Below are 21,788 nucleotides of genomic sequence, written 5' to 3'. Positions count from 1 at the left end.
CAGTCCCTCAAAAATGCACTGTGGAGGTGGTTTGCGGGAGGTAAATTCTCTCAGCTTTTGCTTATCTGAAAATTATTTAATCCCTCCTTCAAATGTAAATGATAACCTTGCTAGATAGCGTATTCTTGGTTCAAGGCCCTTAAATATATTATGCCACTCCCTTCTGGCCTATAAGGTTTCTGCTGAGATATCTGAGGATGGCCTGATGGGTTTTCCTTTGTATGTGATATTTTTTCTCTCTCTAGCTGCTTTAAAAGTCTGCCCTTATCTGTGATCTTTGCCATTTTATTTATTTTATGTCTTCATGTTGTTTTTCTTGGGTCACTTGTCTTGGGAGATCTGTGCACTTCCATGGCCTGAGAGACTATCTCCTTCCCCAGATTGGAGAAGTTTTCAGCAATTACCTCCTCAATGATACTTTCTATCCCTTTTTCTCTCTCTTCCACTTCTTGCACCCATATAATGCAAATATTGTTCTGTTTAGATTAGTCACACAGTTCTCTCAATATTCTTGCATTCTTAGAGATACTTTTTTCTCTCTGTGCCTCAGCTTCTTTGTATTCCGCTACTCTAATTTTTCCATTTACCATCTGCTCTACTACATCTAATCTGCTTTTAAATCCTTTCATTGTATGTTGCATTTCAGATATGGAATTTCTTAATGATTGACTCTCCATCCAAAATTCATTACTGAGTTTTTGAATATTTATCTGTACCTCCACAAGCATGCTTATGATTTTTATTATGAACTCTTTTTTGGAAAGATTGGTGAGCTCAGTTTCATTTGGCCCATTTTCTGGGGTTTGTAAGATTTCGGTCTGAACCAGACACTTCATATTTCTATGTGGTGCCTTCTACTGCTCAGAGTCTCTAGTCTCTGTAACTTCTCACCCCCTGGAGTGAGGTCTGGGGTCACAGTGGAGATACTCTGTTGCCTGGCAGGAGTAAAGAGCAGTTTGCTGCTTGCTGGCTGCAGTGCCTATCTCCACTGTCAGAGCCAGTGGGCTGAGCACACAGGTTTAACCCTCTGTGCTTTGCATCTGTAGCTGTCATAGGTGGGGACTTCCTCTGGCTAGCCTGACCCCAGCACAGTGACTGCCATTTTGCAAGTCAGTGTCAGCAAGCCAGGAGGCAAGTGAAGCACTGTGCGTATCACAATGGGGAGCTTTGGAGCTGAGGATACAGCCAGGGGGATGGAGTGTCTGAAGCTCCTGAAAGTTCCTCACCTGCTGGTAAGAGCATTCCCAGATAACCCTGTCCACCTATCCCTTCTCCCATGCATCAAGCTCCATGAATACACCATGCCTTCAGCAGCCCTCTCACTGCTAGGAAGGTTCTCAGACCACCCGCCTTTCCTTTGTCCTAGAGCAGCTGGATGTGGATCCATGTCTTCCATAAATGGCTGGAATCAGTCTTTCAAGCATTCTGCCTTTTTTAGCTTTCCAACACCACTAATCTCCAGAGCACCATGCAAGGTAGGTTTGTGCTCAGAAAGCATATCTCCAGGGCTGGGTGTTCAGCAGTCCTAGGTTTCCACCCTCTCCCTGCTCTGTTTCTCTTCCTCCCTCTGGTGAGCTGGGGTGGGGGAAGGGCTTGGGTCACACCAGATCAAGCCTTTGGTGCATTACCCTGTTTCATGAGGTTCTGCTCTGTTCTCCAGGTGTATGCAGTCTGGTGCAGCCTTCTTTCCTGTTGCTCTTTTAGGATTAGTTGTATTAACTATATTTTTGTATTATATGTGGTTTTGGGAGGAGTTCTCTGTCTCACCTCTCACACTGCCATCTTGAATCAACCTCTTGTGTTTTTTTAAGATATTTAATTGTAATTTAGATTTCATTTTAATTCATTTTATCTTTCTTGAGGTATAACTGGTATACAAAATATTGTACACATTTCATGTAAACACATAAAATGTATAATTTTGATGTGTTACTACCAAATAGGTTTAATGTATGTTGAGTGAAGCAGTTTACTAAGACTTTATTTGATCTATTTTAATTATATCCCTTATTCAGCTTCATTGGTCACTTCTAATACTAAATATCCTATTGTGAGTGGCTTCCACAGATGGTTGAAGCTCCCAGACCATGAATTTTTATCACCTCCTCCCCAGAAAATGTAGATTACAATAGTTATCTGTAAAGTATGGGAATATTTTTCCACTGTATGAATACTAGATTACAATTTTTATAGAAAAAAAAGTTGAGAATACATAATTTTCAAATGTGATTTATACTTTCCATGCCTAGAGTATTAGGATATATAGAAAAATACAATATATTTATTCAAAAGAAATGAACTGTAATTCATAGTTAGCAAGACAGAACACAGATCTCTTTGACTTTCTCTAAATTGATAGCCCATTTTGTAATAGGCCACTAAAGTTTGTGACCCAGACACTAACCCGTGTATGGAATCCTTAGAGAAAATATCATAGGAGCATTGATCATAAAATACTATTATTGGTTTCCTGATATCAACAAAAACCTTATTGTATCCATCAAGTTTAGACTTCAGTATTTTATAAAAAGCTGGGTTTATTACATCATATAAAATATATGCCAATGAATATTTTCAGAAAATATACACATTTTAATTAATAAAACACAATGAAAAGAAAAATATTCCTAAAATGCCAGTAGCACATTTTCAACAGTTTTGTAACATTCCATCAATACATTCGTTTATGCATACCTCATACACAGTTTTGAAATGCTTTAAATTTGTAATGTTTTATATAAGAGATTCTGGGAAGGTGAGAAAGAAGATTAATTTGGAATTATCAACTGAGGAATTTTCAAATTAAGAAAATTTGATGAAAGATAAGATTTGCATTCTGTTTATGAGAATGTAAATAGGACCTCCATCTCTGATATTAAAAGGGGATCTGAAAATATGGAAATTTTAATAATAAATCTTAATCTTAAGATATATTAATATAATAATATATGATGGTGGATCTTTATGGTTCTTTCAAGTTTACACCAAGTTAGTAATGATAACTCTCAAAAACTCATCATCCTCTAACCTCAATGGCTAAAGAGCTAAATCCTGTGAAAAGTCCTAGCTCAGAAACTGTGGGAAATAATGATTAAAAAATATGGTAGTGCTTTATATTATTTAAGATAATTGTTGTTTTTAAATTTGTATTTATTAAATTAAAAGAAGAAAAGATTTACTGCATTATGCTTCAGTAGTTTCTTAAATAAAATTCAGAAATAAGGCTCTACAAATACAATGAAAGGCTTTTCTGATGAATGTTCAGGGATGAAACCACTATGATTAATTTTCTGTAGTGTTATTTATTTAACCACTTTAACTGATTTTCCTGTTATCTGGATGCAAAACACAGAACTTATAGAAAGGCAAAAGAAGACAGCTGAGAGCAAAGGGAAAAGGAAATAGGGATTTCAAAGAGAAGGAATAAGAGATTACATCATGTTTGAATATAGGATATTATTCAGATGACATAAATCCAGATTAGCTTTCCTTGCTTAAAGTACTAGGCAAGGATAAGGATTAACACTTACAACATCTAAACAAAGTTGATTTCTTTGAAACAATGTTTTGATAGTTCAAAAAGGACATATTAAAGTTTCCTATAGTAAAATATATTCTTCAGGTATTGTAAATATGTTAAATAATGTTTTATTTATAAGTATTTTTCTTTCTTGTTTTAATAAATAATTGCTTTCTTGATCCGGTAAGTTTCTTTCTTGTTTCCAGTTAGTATATAAGCAATGTATTTTCTATGTATTAATCTTAGCATGTAAAGCTGAAGATGAGATTCCTCCTCAATTAATAGAACTTAAAGAAAAATCTTGCCAAACTGATTCATGAAATAAAAATTGTCTAAAAACACAGGGAAATTATAGTCGCAATATATGTGTCCATTTTCATAGAAAAGCTAATGTCTAATTCTGTAATCTCTTGATCTTTATTTCTATGTTTGCCTCTGTCAATCTTGATTAGGAATGTACACTGACCTGATGTTAGTGTTGATTATCTTCTAATGCTAAGGTGGATCACATATCAAAATGACCTAGTTACACTTGACATAGAAAGAACTTGTTAGAAATCAGTGTAAAATTACTATATGATGCATTATGAGCTTTTTTGGGGGTGTTCTCAATTTTATTATCATACACACTTTGAAATAAAAGAATGGACATCTTAAAAGGGGGGAGATGGAATTGTAGTAATGTTAATATGACCTATTATTAAAGTATGCTTTTCTTCAATTTACAGTTGAAGAATAGAGATAATTCTATTTTGTTGTTCCATAGAAAAAGTAAACTCTTAAATATTTATTTCTCACCTAATCTTAGAAGTCAGTGCAGCAATTCTATGTTGGTAATAATTATAGCTTTCCTCAGTCATTTTTAGAATACAGTAGTAATAGCAGATTCAGTTATTGAGGCAATAAAGAAATTAAGAACTTGAACTGTGAATATGAACTTCCTGAGTTCAAAATCTGTTTTGGTAATTGCTTATTAATTGTGGGCAATATGTTTAACCTCTCTAAACAGTCATTTTATCATCTGCAAAGAAAATATAATAGTGGAACCTACTTAGTGAGATATGTAGATTCAGTGAAGTAATATATATTTAGTATTGGCACTCAGCATTATGCAAGGGTACCTTGTTCTAAGTAAATTAATGTTCACTCTGACTTAATTCTACTAGTCTTTTTGAGAGGCACTATATATTTTTCCCATTTATAGATGAGGAAACCAAAGCTTACAGATGTTAAGCAATTCGTCCAATGACATGGAAAGCAGACTCTGTAGGTGAGGTTTTGTGTTTACTATTTAAACCCCCTTACTATAACACTTTTTCTTTTGATTATTAGATTAGATGTGAAAACTTCTGTTTTTTCTGTAAAAGACACTGTCTGACATTTAGTATGTATATGACAAGTCATTAAATACCTACATATTTGAGTACTTCAAAGAGTAATCACTTATGTAGTCATCTTAAGATGTTGATATAGAAATTTAAAGTACTTAGAACAAATAAAGTAAAACAACCTACAGAATAGAGTACAAAATTAAGACATAAAATTTCAAATGGAAATTAGTACATGTCATTTATTTTAAAAAATTATTGTGTGCTAAATTTAATAGGAAGAAGTATTCAATGAATTTTTAAAAAATAAAGGAAAAAAAAGAAAAACTACTCAAATAAAGGTTAATTATACCTCACTAAAAAGGAAATGACTGAATGACTGAATATGACATTTACCACATAAGGTAAAGAAAGAACAATAAACAAAATACATAAAAAGATACAACATTCAAATAATTTTATCTGAGTCTCAATTTCCTCTGCATAAAGTGAGGACAACAAAATTAACCTTTATGTAAAATTCTTTGAAAAGCATCATTTGCTTTTCAAATCAAATATTTTACTTTTCCTATTGGTTTTTCTTCTCCAACATTAAATTCTTAGGATTTCATTGAATATATAAAATAAAAGCAAGATGTAGCATTACAAAGTTATTTTAAGATTCTGTAACATGATACTTTATAAAACATATATCATATATTATGAGCTTCTTCTGTTTACAGCATCCAGACATTTTCAACATACCAAAGAAATTCGCCTCATTTGGAATCACTGATAGTTCATTCCCTTTACTCCTCAATGATATTTCACTATAAAACTGATTTTGAGTTCAGGCTTCATTGTCTGCAGCAGGTACTATAAATATCGAAAAGAAACATTCTGTCTCATGGCTAGTGAATGACATTTAGCCTTTCCTCCATCAGTAAGTGCAACACGGTTAGAGTAGTATGGGATATTTTCAGTTCCTCATTTCTGTGAAACCATCCAAGACAAATATGCAGAATGGGTCAGCTTGAGAGAAGACAATTTTTTTTTCTAGTTTCAATCACTGTATCTCAAATCTATTTCCATAAAATCTGTTTCTACCTCTTCTTCACACTGGCTTTTGCAAAGACCATTTCTCCAATAAATGCCCTCAGCCCTGCACCTTCTATATCTTTGTATTTAAAAAAATGGACTCATTAAAGTAAAATATCAAAGATAAGAGGTAGGTTAGTAGTAGCAGATTTTAAAGTAATGCAGACAAAATAAGATGACAAAAAATATTTTCATGGGTATTATTTAAGTCATTCCAACTTTTTTTTTCATGGAGAATGTAAATTTCAATAGTGTGGAACACTGGCATATAATGCTTCATAATTCACTAAATTGACTTCATAATCATTGTGATAGAAGATAAAACAATAAGAAAGAAACAGAAAAAAAATCTCCCACTCTTTTGGCTATGTATTAGTACACCATAAACCATTACACAATGAAGTGATTTAAAAAAAACACTACAATAATTTATTTTTATCACTCATATGATTACAAAATAAAGAGCTAAAATAATCTCAATACAAGAGCAAGTCATGTTTCCAGTGTAATATCATGTGGAGTCTTTAAATAATTGAATTTGCTGTTCTTTAAATAGTTTAAGGGAAAGAGTCCTAACATCATCAGTAGAGCTCTTTTTTCTGATGACAGGACCCTATTTTTTTCCCTCCTGAGGAAGTGCACTTTTTATTATATAAACAACTATATGTTTATTTTAAATATCATTTTATTTCTGAAGACATTAGATGGATTGTTTTGAAAACTTTCACAATCCATTGTTCACTTCCTTTCTGTAAATTATCTTCTTTGTTAGCATTATCTAATTTGAAAAGATGGTATTAGAGAGAAGTTAGGCAGAAACCTTCTCCCAAAAACACATATAACACAAAAACACAGCAAATACACCTAATCCTGAAAGAGCAACACAAAGACTGCAGAACAGACTACCTACATCTAGAGAAAAGAGAAGACATCACAGAAAAGGGTAATACACCATCTGGCAGGACCCAAGTCCTCCCCCTGCTCCACCTCACAAATGAAGGGAGGAGAAATGGAGTGGAGAGGGAGTAGAAATCCAGGATTGCTAAATATCTACCCCTGGAGATCTACTCTGGGAGGAAGAACCCACATTACATAGTGTTCTGAAGATTAGTGAGGTTGGAAAGCAAAGACAGGCAGAACACTCTGAGAGACTGGGATTCCAGCTGCTTGTGGAGAACAGGTACCCACGACTGGCTACTCTGGGACAAAATAAAGGTGGGCAATTTGAAAGACTTCCCAACAGCAAGAGAGGTGCTACATGGTCAAAGATTACACAGAGTCTGCTGCCCAGGAGAAAGAGCAAGTGGAGAAAATCACTTCAGCACACTCAGCCCATCAAGTTTGGAACAGTCAGGAGATTCAGGCATTTCATCCCCCTTGCTGGCAATGCAGTGCCAAGGCCCCACACTGAGATACACAGCTTGTCACTCCTTCCTCCTGGCAGGCATCAGTCCTGTACAACTGCTGCCCCAGTTATTGTGCCAGGACAGCCAGGGGTGGCCGCACCTATGGCAGCAACAGGGGCATAGCACAGACGCTTCTGCTGCATGCTTGACCCACTGAACCTGGCAGTAAAGGCAGGCACTATAGCCAGGAATCAGGAAAGACCTCTTTCCTCTTGGCAGGTGCTGGATATGCTCACATGCAACAACTACCACAGATAGAGGTACTCAGAAGCTCCAGAGAATAGAGCTTCTGGGTAATAGAGGGCATGACCTAAACAAATATATTATTCCATTGGAATCACTAGAAAAATGATATGGCATGAAAATTTTGTACAAATAAAAATGAGGCAGAAGATGCCATAAAGAGGTCCAAGTGAAACAGAATTCACCAATCTTCTTGATAAAGATGTCAAGATGAAAATAAATCATAAACATGCTCACAGAGCTACAGAAAAATATTAACTATCTCAGAGAGAACTTCAAAAAAAAGATATGAACTTTGGAAAACATAGTATCTGAAATGAAACATACAATGGAGGGATTTAAAAGCAGGTTGGATGAGGTAAAACAGACGGATTTGAAATTAGAGAACAGGAAGACAAGCTGAGGCACAGATAGAAAAGGGGATCTCTAGGAATGAAAGAATAAAAAGATAATTGTGAGACCAATCCAAATGGAACAATATTCACATTACAGGGGTAGCAGCAGAAGAAGAGACAGAAAAATGGATAGAAAGTCTCTTTGAGGAAATAGTTGCTGAAAACTTCCCCAGTGGAAGGAAATAATCTCTCAGGTCATGGAAGTGCAGAGAGCTCCGAACAGAAGGGATCCTAGAAAGACAACACCAAGACATGTAATAACGGAAATGGCAAAGATCAAGGACAAGGAGAGACTATTACAAGCAGCCAGAGAGACAAAAAAGGTCACATACAAAGGAGACCCCATTAGGCTATCAGAAGACTTTTCAGCAGGAAACATATAGGCCATAAGGGAGTGGCATAATATATTTAATGAAATGAAACAAAAGGGCCTCTAACCAAGAATACAATACCTGCAAAAATTATCATCTAAATTTGAAGCAGGGATTAAACAATTTCCAGATAAGGAAACCTTGAGGGAATTTACCTCCCAAGAACTGTCTCTACACTGTATTTTAAGGGACTTCTATAGATGGAAGTGTTCTTAAGGCTAAATAGTTGTCAATAGAGGGAGAAAAAACCTAAGTAAAAGAAGCAGACAAATTAAGGTCTAAGCAAATGCAAAATTAGATGAAGTACTTACAAAGTCAACCAATGGGTACACAAAGAGTACAGACTATGAGACCTAATATACAAAGAGTGGAGGATAAACAAGAAGAAGGGAGGAAAAAAAGGAACCCTAAAATTGTGTTTGAAATAGTATAATAAGTGAGTTAAGTTAGACTGTTAGATAGTAAGAAAGATGCCCTTGAAGCTTTGGTATCTACAAATCTAAACACTGCAAAGGCAAAAAGTACATACCTGTCGATAATCACAGTAAATGTAGATGGACTGAATGCACCAATCAAGGCACAGAGTAACAGAATGGCTTAAAAATCAAGACCCAAATATATGCACCCTAGAAGAGACTCACTTCAAACCCAAGGACATACAAACTAAAATTGAAGGGATGGAAAAAACTATTTCATGCAAATAATAGGGAAAAACGGAGTAGCAGTACTTGTATCAGACAAAATAGACTTCAAAACAAAGAAAGTAAAAGGAGACAAAGAAAGTAAAAAAAGAGGGACATTACATAATGATAAAGTGTTCAGTCCTACAGGAGGATATAACTATTATAAATATATATAAAGCCAATATGGGGTCACGCAAATATGTGAAACAAAAACTAACAGAATTAAAGGGGGGAAATAGAATTCAATGCAATCATTGTAGGAGACTTAAACACACCACTCATTCCAAAAGACAGCTCAACCAGACAGAAAAGAAGTAAGGTGACAGAAGAACTGAACAATGCATTAGAACAGATGGAGCTAACAGACATCTACAGAACGTGCCACCCCAAAGCAGCAGGATACACATTCTTCTCAAGTGCACATGCTATGTTTTCTAGAATAGATCATATGCTAGGCCACAACAAGAGCATCAGTAAAGTCAAAAAGATTGTAATTCTCCTAACCAACTTCTCAGATCACAAAGGTATGAAACCAGAAATAAATTGTGCAAAGAAAACCAAAAATCCCACAAACATATGGAGGCTTAACAACATGCTCCTAAGTAAACACTTGATCAATGACCAAATAAAAACAGAGATCAAGCAATATATGGAGACAAATGAAAACAACTCAACTTTCCAAAACCTGAAGGACTCAGAAAAGGCTGTTCTAAGAGGACAGCATATTGCAATACAGGCTTACCTTGAGAAAAAAAAGAACAACCCCAAATGAACAGTCTAAAGACACAATTAATGAAACTAGAAAAAGAAGAACAAATGAGGCACAAAGTCAGTTGATGGAAGGGCATAATAAAGATCAGAGCACAAATAAATAAAATTGAAACTAATGAAACAATAGAAAAAAAAATCAATGAAACCAGGAGCTGGTCCTTTAAGAAAATAAACAAAATAGAAAACCCCTAGCCAGACTTATCAAAAAAAAGAGAGTATACATACATACATAAACATTTAGAAATGAGAATGGAAAAATCACTATGAACACCAAGAACCACAAAGAATTATGAGAGAATACTATGAAAAATTATATACTAAAAATTGGATAACCAGAAGAAATGGACAATTTTCTAAAAAAATATAACATTAAAAGACTGACTGGGGGCGGAGCCAAGATGGTGGCGTGAGTAGAGCAGCGGAAATCTCCTCCCAAAACCACATATAACTATGAAAATATAATAAAGACAACTCTTCCTAGAATAGAGACCAGAGGACACAGGACAACAGCCAGACCACATCCACACCTGCGAGAACCCAGCGCCTAGTGAAGGGGGTAAGATACAAGCTTTGGCCCGGCGGGACCCGAGAGCCCCTCCCCCCAGCTCCCGGCGGGAGAAGAGTAGGCAGAGTGGGAGGGAAAGGGAGCCCAGGAATGCTGAACACCCAGCCCCAGCCATCCGGACCAGAATGCAGACACTGTGCGTGAGAGGGGCCCTGGATTCTAGGGAAACAGGGCAGCAAGAACGGTGAGTGGGTACGGGAGGCCTGGTGCCGGAGGACATAAGAAAAGCGAGCGGACATTTTTTTGGTTTTTCCTTCTTTTGTTGTTGTTTTGTTTTGGCGAGCGCTTTTTGGAAGTCTTAAAGGGACAGGGAACCCAATACTAGGGAAACAGGGCAGCAAGACCGGTGAGCGGGTATTGGAGGATGGCGCCGGAGAACAAAAGAAAAGTGAGCGGGCAATTTTTTGTTTTTTTTTGGAGAGCACTTTTTGGAAGTCTTAAAGGGATAGGGACCCCAATACTAGGGAAACAGGGCAGCTAGACCGGTGAGCAGATGCCTGAGGCTGGCGCCAGAGAATAAAGAAAAAAGAGCAGCCATTTTTAATTTATTTTTTCAATTTTTCAAAATTATTTATTTATTTATTTATTTATTTATTTTGGTCGTTGTTTTGTTTTGGTGGGTGCTTTTTGGTGTCTTAAAGGGGCAGGGTGGGACACTTAATCCAGAGGCAGGGAATCTGGGGATCTCTGGGCACCATAATCCCCTGGGCTGCAGGAAGCACGGAGGCCCCTTACGGAGATAAATAGCCTCCTGGCCACTACCCCTCCAACATGACTCCGCCACTTTGAAGCAGCAGCCCTAGCCAGGCCACGCCCAAAGCAACAGCGGAGATAAACTCCATAGCAGCCAGGCAGGAAGGAGAAAACCTGTCTGCGCCAGCAACCCAGCACAAGCCACTAGAGGTCGCTGTTCTCCCAGGAGAGGAGGGCCACAAACCAACAAGAAGGGAAGTTCTCCGAGCTGCCACCTGTCCCAGCTCTGCAAAATATTACTCTCACCATGAAAAGACAAAATTACAGGCAAACCAAGATAACAGAGACTCCAGAGAAGGAGACAGACCTAACCAGTCTACCTGACAAAGAATTCAAAATAAAAATCATAAACATGCTGAGAGAGATGCAGAGAAATATGCAAGAGATATGGGATGAAGTCCGGAGGGAGATCACAGATGCCAGAAAGGAGATTACAGAAATGAAACAAACTCTGGAAGGGTTTATAAGCAGAATGGATAATGTAAGAGGCTATTGATGGAATTGAAACCAGAGAACAGGAATACATAGAAGCTGACATAGAGAGAGATAAAAGGATTTCCAGGAATGAAACAAAATTAAGAGAACTATGTGAACAATACAAAAGGAACAATATCTGTATTGTAGGGGTACCAGAAGAAGAAGAGAGCGGAAAAGAGATGGAAAGTATCTTGGAAGAAATAATTGCTGAAAAATTCCCCAACTGGGGGAGGAAGTAATCGAACAGAACATGGAAATACACAGAACCCCCAACAGAAAGGATCCAAGGAGGACAACACCAAGACACAATAATTAAAACGGCAAAGATCAAGGAAAAGGAAAGAGTTTTAAAGGCAGCCATAGAGAAAAAGGTCACCTGTAAAGGAAAACCCATCAGGCTACGATCAGAATTCTCGACAGAAACCCTACAGGCCAGAAGAGAATGGCATGATATATTTAATGTAATGAAACAGAAGGGCCTTGAACCAAGGATACTGTATCCAGCACGACTATCATTCAAATATGACGGTGGGATTAAACAATTCCCAGACAAGCAAAAGCTGAGGGAATTTGCTTCCCACAAACCACCTCTACAGGAAATCTTAAATGGACTGCTCTAGATGGGAGCACTCCTAGAAAGAGCACAGAACAAAACACCCAACATAAGAAGAATCGAGGAGGAGGAATAAGAAGGGAGAGAAGAAAAGAATCTCCAGACAGTGTATATAGCAGCTCAATAAACGAGCTAAGTTAGGCAGTAAGATACTAAAGAGGCTAACCTTGAGCCTTTGGTAATCACGAATTTAAAGCCTGCAATGACAATAAGTACATATCTTTCAATAGTCACCCTAAATGTAAATGAACTGAATGCACCAATCAAAAGACACAGAGTAATAGAATGGTTTAAAAAGCAAGACCCATCTATATGCTGCTTACAAGAAACTCACCTCAAACCCAAAGACATGTACAGACATCAAGGGATGGAAAAACATATTTCAGGCAAACAACAGCGAGAAGAAAGCAGGGGTTGCAGTACTCATATCAGACAAAATAGACTTCAAAACAAAGAAAGTAACAAGAGATAAAGAAGGACAAGACATAATGATAAAGGGCTCAGTCCAACAAGAGGATATAACCATTCTAAATATATATGCACCCAACACAGGAGCACCAGCACATGTGAAACAAATACTAATAGAACTAAAGGGGGAAATAGACTGCAATGCAATCATTCTAGGAGACTTCAACACACTACTCACCCCAAAGGATAGATCCACCGGGCAGAAAATAAGTAAGTGCACGGAAGCACTGAACAACACAGTAGAGCAGATGGACCTAACAGACGTCTATAGAACTCTACATCCAAAAGCAACAGGATATACATTCTTCTCAAGTGCACAAGGAACATTCTCCATAATAGACCACATACTAGCCCACAAAAAGAGCCTCAGCAAAATCCAAAATATTGAAATTCTACCAACCAACTTTTCAGACCACAAAGGTATAAAACTAGAAATAAATTCTACAAAGAAAACAAAAAGGCTCACAAAAACATGGAGGCTTAACAACATGCTCCTAAATAATCAGTGGATCAAAGAACAAATTAAAATAGAGATCAGGGAATATATAGAAACAAATGACAACAATAACACAAAGCCCCAACTTCTGTGGGATGCAGTTAAAGCAGTCTTAAGAGGAAAGTATATAGCGATCCAGGCACACTTGAAGAAGCAAGAACAATCCCAAATGAATAGTCTAACATCACAATTATTAAAACTGGAAAAAGAACAAATGAGGCCTAAAGTAAGCAGAAGGAGGGACATAATAAAGATCAGAGAAGAAATAAACAAAATTGAAAAGAATAAAACAATAGAAAAAATCAATGAAACCAAGAGCTGGTTCCTTGAGAAAATAAACAAAATAGATAAGCTTCCAGCCAAACTTATTAAGAGAAAAAGAGAATCAACAGAAATCAACAGATTCACAAATGAGAACGGAAAAATCACGACAGACTCCACAGAAATACAAAGAATTATTAAAGACTACTATGAAAACCTATATGCCAACAAGCTGGAGAACCTAGAAGAAATGGACAACTACCTAGAAAAATACAACCTTCCAAGACTGACCAAGGAAGAAATACAAAAGTTAAACAAGCCAATTACGAGCAAAGAAACTGAAACAGTAATCAAAAAACTACCTAAGAACAGAACACCCGGGCCGGATGGATTTACCTCGGAATTTTATCAGACACACAGAGAAGACATAATACCCATTCTCTTTAAAGTTTTCCAAAAAATAGAAGAGGAGGGAGTACTCCCAAACTCATTCTATGAAGCCAACATCACCCTAATACCAAAACTAGGCAAAGACACCGCCAAAATAGAAAATTATAGATGAATATTCCTGATGAATGTAGATGCAAAAATACTTAATAAAATATTAGCAAACTGAATTCAAAAGTATATCAAAAGGATCATACACCATGACCAAGTGGGATTCATCCCAGGAACGCAAGGATGGTACAACATTCGAAAATCCATCAGCATCATCCACCACATCAACAAAAAGAAAGACAAAAACCACATGATCATCTCCATAGATGCTGAAAAAGCATTTGATAAAATTCAACATCCATTCATGATAAAAACGCTCAGCAAAATGGGAATAGAGGGCAAGTACCTCAACATAATAAAGGCCATATACCATAAACCCATAGCCAACATTATACTGAACAGCGAGAAGCTGAAAGCTTTTCCTCTGAGATTGGGAACTAGACAGGGATGCCCAGTCACCCCACTGCTATTTAACATAGTACTGGAGGTCCTAGCCACGGCAATCAGACAAAACAAAGAAATACAAGGAATCCAGATTGGTAAAGAAGAAGTTAAACTGTCACTATTTGCAGATGACATGATATTGTACATAAAAAACCCTAAAGACTCCACTCCAAAACTACTAGAACTGATATCGGAATACAGCAAGGTTGCAGGATACAAAATTAACACACAGAAATCTGTAGCTTTCCTATACACGAACAATGAACCAATAGAAAGAGAAATCAGGAAAACAATTCCATTCACAATGGCATCAAAAAGAATAAAATACCTAGGAATAAATTTAACCAAAGAAGTGAATGACCTATACTCTGAAAACTACAAGTCACTCTTAAGAGAAATTAAAGGGGACACTAACAAATGGAAACTCATCCCATGCTCATGGCTAGGAAGAATTAATATCGTCAAAATGGCCATCCTGCCCAAAGCAATATACAGATTTGATGCAATCCCTATGAAATTACCAGCAACATTCTTCAATGAACTGGAACAAATAATTCAAAAATTCATATGGAAACACCAAAGACCCTGAATAGCCAAAGCAATCCTGAGAAAGAAGAATAATGTAGGGGGGATCTCACTCCCCAATTTCAAGCTCTACTATAAAGCCATAGTAATCAAGACAGTTTGGTAATGGCACAAGAACAGAGCCACAGACCAGTGGAACAGACTAGAGACTCCAGACATTAACCCAAACATATATGGTCAATTAATATTTGATAAAGGAGCCATGGACATACAATGGCGAAATGACAGTTTCTTCAACAGATGGTGCTGGCAAAACTGGACAGCTACATGTAGGAGAATGAAACTGGACAATTGTCTAACCCCATATACAAAAGTAAATTCAAAATGGATCAAATACCTGAATGTAAGCCATGGAACCATTAAACTAGTGGAAAAAACATAGGCAAAAACCTCCTAGACATAAACATGAGTGACCTCTTCTTGAACATATCTCCCCGGGCAAGGAAAGCAACAGCATGAATGAAAAAGTGGGACTATATTAAGCTGAAAAGCTTCTGTACAGCAAAAGACACCATCAATAGAACAAAAAGGAATCCTACAGTATGGGAGAATATATTTGAAAATGACAGATCCAATAAAGGCTTGACGTCCAAAATATATAAAGAGCTCACACACCTCAACAAACAAAAGTCAAATAATCCAATTAAAAAATGGGGAACTGAACAGACAATTCTCCAGAAAAGAAATACAGATGGCCAACAGACACATGAAAAGATGCTCCACATCACTAATTATCAGAGAAATGCAAATTAAAACCACAATGAGGTATCACCTCACACCAGTAATGATGGCTGCCATCCAAAAGACAAACAACAACAAGTGTTCGCGAGGCTGTGGAGAAAGGGGAACCCTCCTACACTGCTGGTGGGAATGTAAACTTGTTCAACCATTGTGGAAAGCAGTATCGAGGTTCATCAAAATGCTCAAAACAGACTTACCATTTGACCCAGGAATTCCACTCCTAGGAATTTACCCTAAGAACACAGCAATCAAGTTTGAGAAAGACCAATGCACCCCTATGTTTATCGCTATTTACAATAGCCAAGAATTGGAAACAACCTAAATGTCCATCGGTAGATGAATGGATAAAGAAGATGTGGTACTTATACACAATGGAATACTACTCAGCCATAAGAAGAGGGCAAATCCTACCATTTGCAGCAACATGGATGGAGCTGGAGGGTATTATTCTCAGTGAAATAAGCCAAGCGGAGAAAGAGAAATACCAAATGATTTCACTCATCTGTGGAGTATAAGAACAAAGGAAAATCTGAAGGAACAAAACAGCAGCAGAATCACAGAACCCAAGATTGGACTAACAGGTACCAAAGGGAAAGGGACTGGGGATGATGGATGGGTAGGGAGGGATAAGGGGGGGAGGAAGAAGGGGGGTATTAAGATCAGCATGCATGGGGGTGATGGGAGAAAGGGGAGGGCTGTACAACACAGAGAAGGCAAGTAGTTATTCTACAACATTTAGCTATGCTGATGGACAGTGACTCTAAAGGGGTTTTTAGCGGGGACCTGGTATAGGGGAGATCCTAGTAAACATAATATTCTTCATGTAAGTGTAGATTAAAGATAACAAAAAAAAAAAAAAAGAAAGTATAGGGGGATTACTCCATGATAGGATAAAACTAACTGTAAATCAACGATTAATGCATGCTTTAAATATCTTTAACTTTCATCACTTAAAGTGTTTCAGATGATCGGGTATGGAGGTACACTTTTCTGATAATATTCCTTTCTCTCAAAAAAAAAAAAAGAAAAAAAAAGCAGTTCCTGTGTGGTGACCTCCAATGAGTTCTACGCAATGGTATAAAGGGCAGATCAAAGTGTGGGCAAAGGGTCTGTTTGTGCTTATACAGAGGATCAAAGCCTAATTTGGCTACCCAGAAAATGAACTAAGATACGATATGAAGAAGAACTTCCAACATCGGCACTCTCTGGAAGAGTCATAGCAGAAGATGATCATCAAAAAACCTCAACAAAGATCCAGGTGGTGCTGCAGTTGTAGCTGCATTCACCCCACCTGTTCCTGGACTTGCCATTGGAATGAAGAAGGAGATATCTAAGCTGGCCTGTGCATACAGTAAAACAACAAATTTGACTGGATCTACACTGTTGGAACTCAACCAAGAATTAGGAGAAGTGCAAGTTCTAGTGCTCCAAAATCTTGTAACTACAGAATATCTACTGTTAAAATAATATATGGGATGTGAACAGTTCCCAGGAATAGACTGTTTTAATTTGTCTGATTTCTCTCAGACTGTTCAAGTACAGTTGGACAATATCCATTATATCATAGACAATTTTCACAAATGCCTAGGGTGTCTAACTGGTTTTCTTGGCCTCACTGGAGATGGCTGGTAATTATAGATCTGCTTTGGTTATGTAACTGTATTCCTATTATGTTAATGTGTGTGGGCAATTTAATTAGTAGTTTAAAAACTATACATGCTTAAATTACTCTACAAGAAGATATATCAAAAAAATAATCAATCTTCCCATGTTTTCTTCTGTCTGCTACCTCTATAGCTTTTCTTCTTCCTTCCTAATTACAACCCTCAAATAGAATTCGTGCTTCATATTGAATATACTGAGTATCATAATTTCTCCAAGTGCTAAATATACTTCAAGACAAATGCTGGGCACAGAAGCCACAGGGCATAAATATGCAAAGAAGTAAAAAGCTAACCTTTTCAAACAATATGGCTTCTCTCTCACTTACCATCTTAACATCTCCCTGTATGGCCCTGGAAGATGACTGGTTAGCCAGAGACAGGTAAGATTCCTCAAGGGAGGAACAACCTAAGACAGTCACAGTCGCAGGGGGACCATCAGGTGAGAAATTGGGGATCAACAGAGGTGAGGCTTAGAACCTCACCCCCCCTGTTTTGAGAGAAATCTTCTGCATCCGTGGATGTTTTATTGCCCTTGTCTAGCTTGGATTAACACATAGTCTACAGGCACACACCTGATCATCTACATTTGCTCTCTTACAACACTAAGTTTTCTACCTTTATCTTACATCTACCTACCACTTCAGCATTTTATTAAAAATAATAATAATAATAATAAAGGGAGAAATGTGGGATCCACATATAAATCAAGTATAAAAATCAAATGAATATTCATATTTGACCTGATTGTTTATAGTTCATAATGCGTGATCAAAACCGAAAGTTTCTGTGATGACTGCCCTTGCACTGTTCACCATGTAAGAACTTATTCACTATGTAAGAATTTGTTCACCATGTAAGAACTTGTTCGTTATACTTTAGAAGATTGGAGACTGTTGAGAAGTAGGCATGGGGTTGATGAGAAGTAGGGCATGATTGTGCATTGAGTTCCCTCTACAGAATTTTATTGTTGTTAACAACCATTTGATCAATAAATATAAGATATGCCCTTTCCAAAAAAAAAAAAAAAGACTGACCCAAGAAGAAACAGAAAATCAAAACAGACCAATTACCAGCAATAAAATTGAAAAGGCAATCAAAAAACTACCTAAGAACAAACCCTAGACCAGATGGCTTAACTGCTGAATTTTACCAAACATGTAGATAAGACCTAATATCATCCTCCTTAAAGTTTTCCAAAAAGTAGAAGAGTAGGTAATACTTCCAAATTCATCCTATTAGGCCAGCGTCACTATTATACAAAAACCAGGCAAAGACACCCCAAAAAAGAAACATTCAGACCAATATCTATGATGAACATAGATGCAAAAACAGTCAACAAAATATTAGCAAACCAAATACAAAAATACATCAAAAAGATCATCCATCATGTTCAAGTGGGATTTATTCCAGGGATGCAAGGATGGTACAATAGTTGAAAATCCATCAACATCACATACCACATAAACAAAAAGGACAAAAATCACACCATTATCTCAATAGATCCTGAAAAAACATTTGACAAAATTCAACATCCATTCATGATAAAAACACTCAATAAAATGGGTACAGAAGGCAAGTACCTCAATATAATAAAGGCCATATATGACAAACACACAGCCAACATCATACTTAACAGTGAAAAGCTGATATTCCTCAAGATTGGGAACAAGACATGGATGCTCACTCTCCCCACTTTTATTCAACATAGTACAGGAGGTCCTGGCCACAGCAATCAGACAACACAATGAAATAAAAAGCATCCAGATTGGTAAGGATGAAGTTAAATTGTCACTTTTTGCAGATTAAATAATATTGTACATAAAAAAGTCTAAAGAATCCACCCAAAACTCCTAGAATTAATAACTTAATTCAGCAAAGTTGCAGGATGCAAAATTAATACACAGAAATCTGTTGCTTTCCTATACACTAACGATGAACTAACAGAAAGAGAAATCACGAAAACAACTCTATGTACAATTGCATCAAAAAATAATAAAATACCTGAGAATAAAAATCACCAAGGAGGTGAATGACCTATACCCTGAAAACTACAGGACACTCAAGAGAGAAATTAAAGAAGACACCTGTAACTGGAAATACATCCTGTGCTCAGGGAAAGGAAGAATTAATATTGTCAAAATGACCATCCTGCCTAAAGCAATCTACAGATTCAATGGAATCCCTATTAATATGCCAACAGTATCCTTCAATGAACTAGAACAAATAGTTCTAAAATTCACATGGAACCACAAAAGACCCCAAAAAACAATCCTAAGAAGGAATAATAAAGCAGGGGGTATTATACTCCCTAATTTCAAGCTCTACTACAAAGCCACAGTAATGAAAGCAATTTGGTACAGGCACAAGAAAAGATGCATAGTTCAATGGAACAGAATAGAGAGCTCAGGTTTAAACCTACACTTATATGGCAAACATATATGACAAAGAAGCCATGGATATACTATGGGGAAATGAGAGCTTCTTCAACAACTGGTGTAGGCAAAACCAGACAGCTATATGTAAAGAATGAAACTGGATTATTGTCTAAATACATACACAAAAGTAAACTCGAAATGGATCAAATAACTGAATGTAAGTCATGAAACCATAAAACTCATAGAAGAAAACAGGCAAAAAACTCTTGAATATAAACATGAGCAACTTTTTCTGAACACATCATCCCAGGCAGGGAAAACAAAAGCATCATGAACAATTAGGACAACATCAAACTAAAACTTTCTGTAGAGCAAAGGACACCATCAGCAGAATGAGAAGCCATCCTACAATATTGCAGCAATATTGTAAAGTAAATGACTTATCTGATAAGGAGTTAACATCCAAAATATATGCAGCTCACATGACTCAACACCCAAAAAACAAAAAAAACGATTAAAATATGGGCTGAAGATCTGAACAGACTTCTCTGAAGAAGAAATTCAGATGGCCAAAAGATACATGAAAAGGTGCTCCACATGGCTAATTATCAGGGAAATGCAAATTAAATCCACAATGAGATGTCACCTCACACCGGTTAGGATGGCCAACATTCAGAAGACAAGAACCAAAAAATGCTGCCGAGGATATGGAGAAAGGGGAGTCCTCCTACACTGTTGGTAGGAATGTAAATTAGTTCCACCATTGTGGAAAGCACTGTGGAGAGTTCTCAAAAAATCAAAATAGAAATACCATTTGACACAGGAATTCCACTCCTAGGAATATACCCAAAGAAAACAAGATCCCTGATTCAAAAAGACATATGCCCCCCTATGTTTATTGAAGTACTATGTACAATAGCCAAGCAATGGAAGCAAAGTGTCCATCAGTAGATGAATAGATAAGGAAGAGGTGTACATATAGACAATGGAATATTGTTCAATCATAAGAAGAAAATAAATCATACCATTTGCAACAACATGGATGGATCTAGAGGGTATTATGCTCAGTGAAATAATCCGGGTGGAGAAAGACAAGTACCAGATGATTTCACTCATTTGTGGAGCATAAAAACAAAGCAAAAACTAAGGGAACAAAACAGCAGCAGACTCACAGAACCCAAGAATAGACTAACAGTTGCCAAAAGGAAAGGGATTGAGGAGTATGGTTGGAAAGGGAGAGAGAAGGGGTTCAAGGGGCATTATAATTAGCACTCACAATATAGGTATGTCACAGGGAAGACTGTATAGCACGGAGAAGACAAGAAATCACTCTATAGCACCTTACTATGCTGTGATTGCAATGGGGTTGGGGGGGAACTTGATAGTATGGGTGAATGTTGAAACCACAATGTTACTCATGTGAAACCTTCATAAGATTATTTATCAACAATACATTAATTTAAAAATTATCTAATCCTATGATCTAAGTCAGATGGCTGATGGCAAGTTATAATATTTCTATGTTAAGGCATTTTTCATCTCCAGAATGTATTTACAGCTTTTGAAAAATACAATTAATGTCCATTTCCTTGTTAAGAAAAGTTCCTTTTATAGAGAAGATACACTTTTGATAGATTTAGTATAATTTTGGAAAACATGTACTGTCACCAGATTTGGCTCTGGACTTCGGATAAAAACTTCAGATAAAAACAATTCTAACAATTGTTTTTATGTCCATAATTATCCTATAATTTTTCCAAAGTAGTTGGAAAAAAATGTTACTTATGATGATTACTTTTCCATCTCCTATTTCCTTTTTACTGGTTTTGTCATTTTTAAGGTATTGCTTCTTCTGAAGTATTAGTGTCCTTAATGCATAACCATTTTTAAAAATCACAATCTCCTTTATTTAGCATTAATAAATACTGAAACACTAATTTACACTGATTTGTAAATCACTTACAGTATTAAATATTTTCCCTATCTATTTAAGGACCTATGCCATACTACATCATGCATATCAAATTTTGCATATAAAGTGTATATTTAGTGCT

This window comes from Manis pentadactyla, chromosome 17 (genome assembly GCF_030020395.1).
Source record: "Manis pentadactyla isolate mManPen7 chromosome 17, mManPen7.hap1, whole genome shotgun sequence".
NCBI classification, from domain to species: Eukaryota; Metazoa; Chordata; class Mammalia; order Pholidota; family Manidae; genus Manis; species Manis pentadactyla.
Note: the sequence above shows the minus strand (reverse complement) of the source record.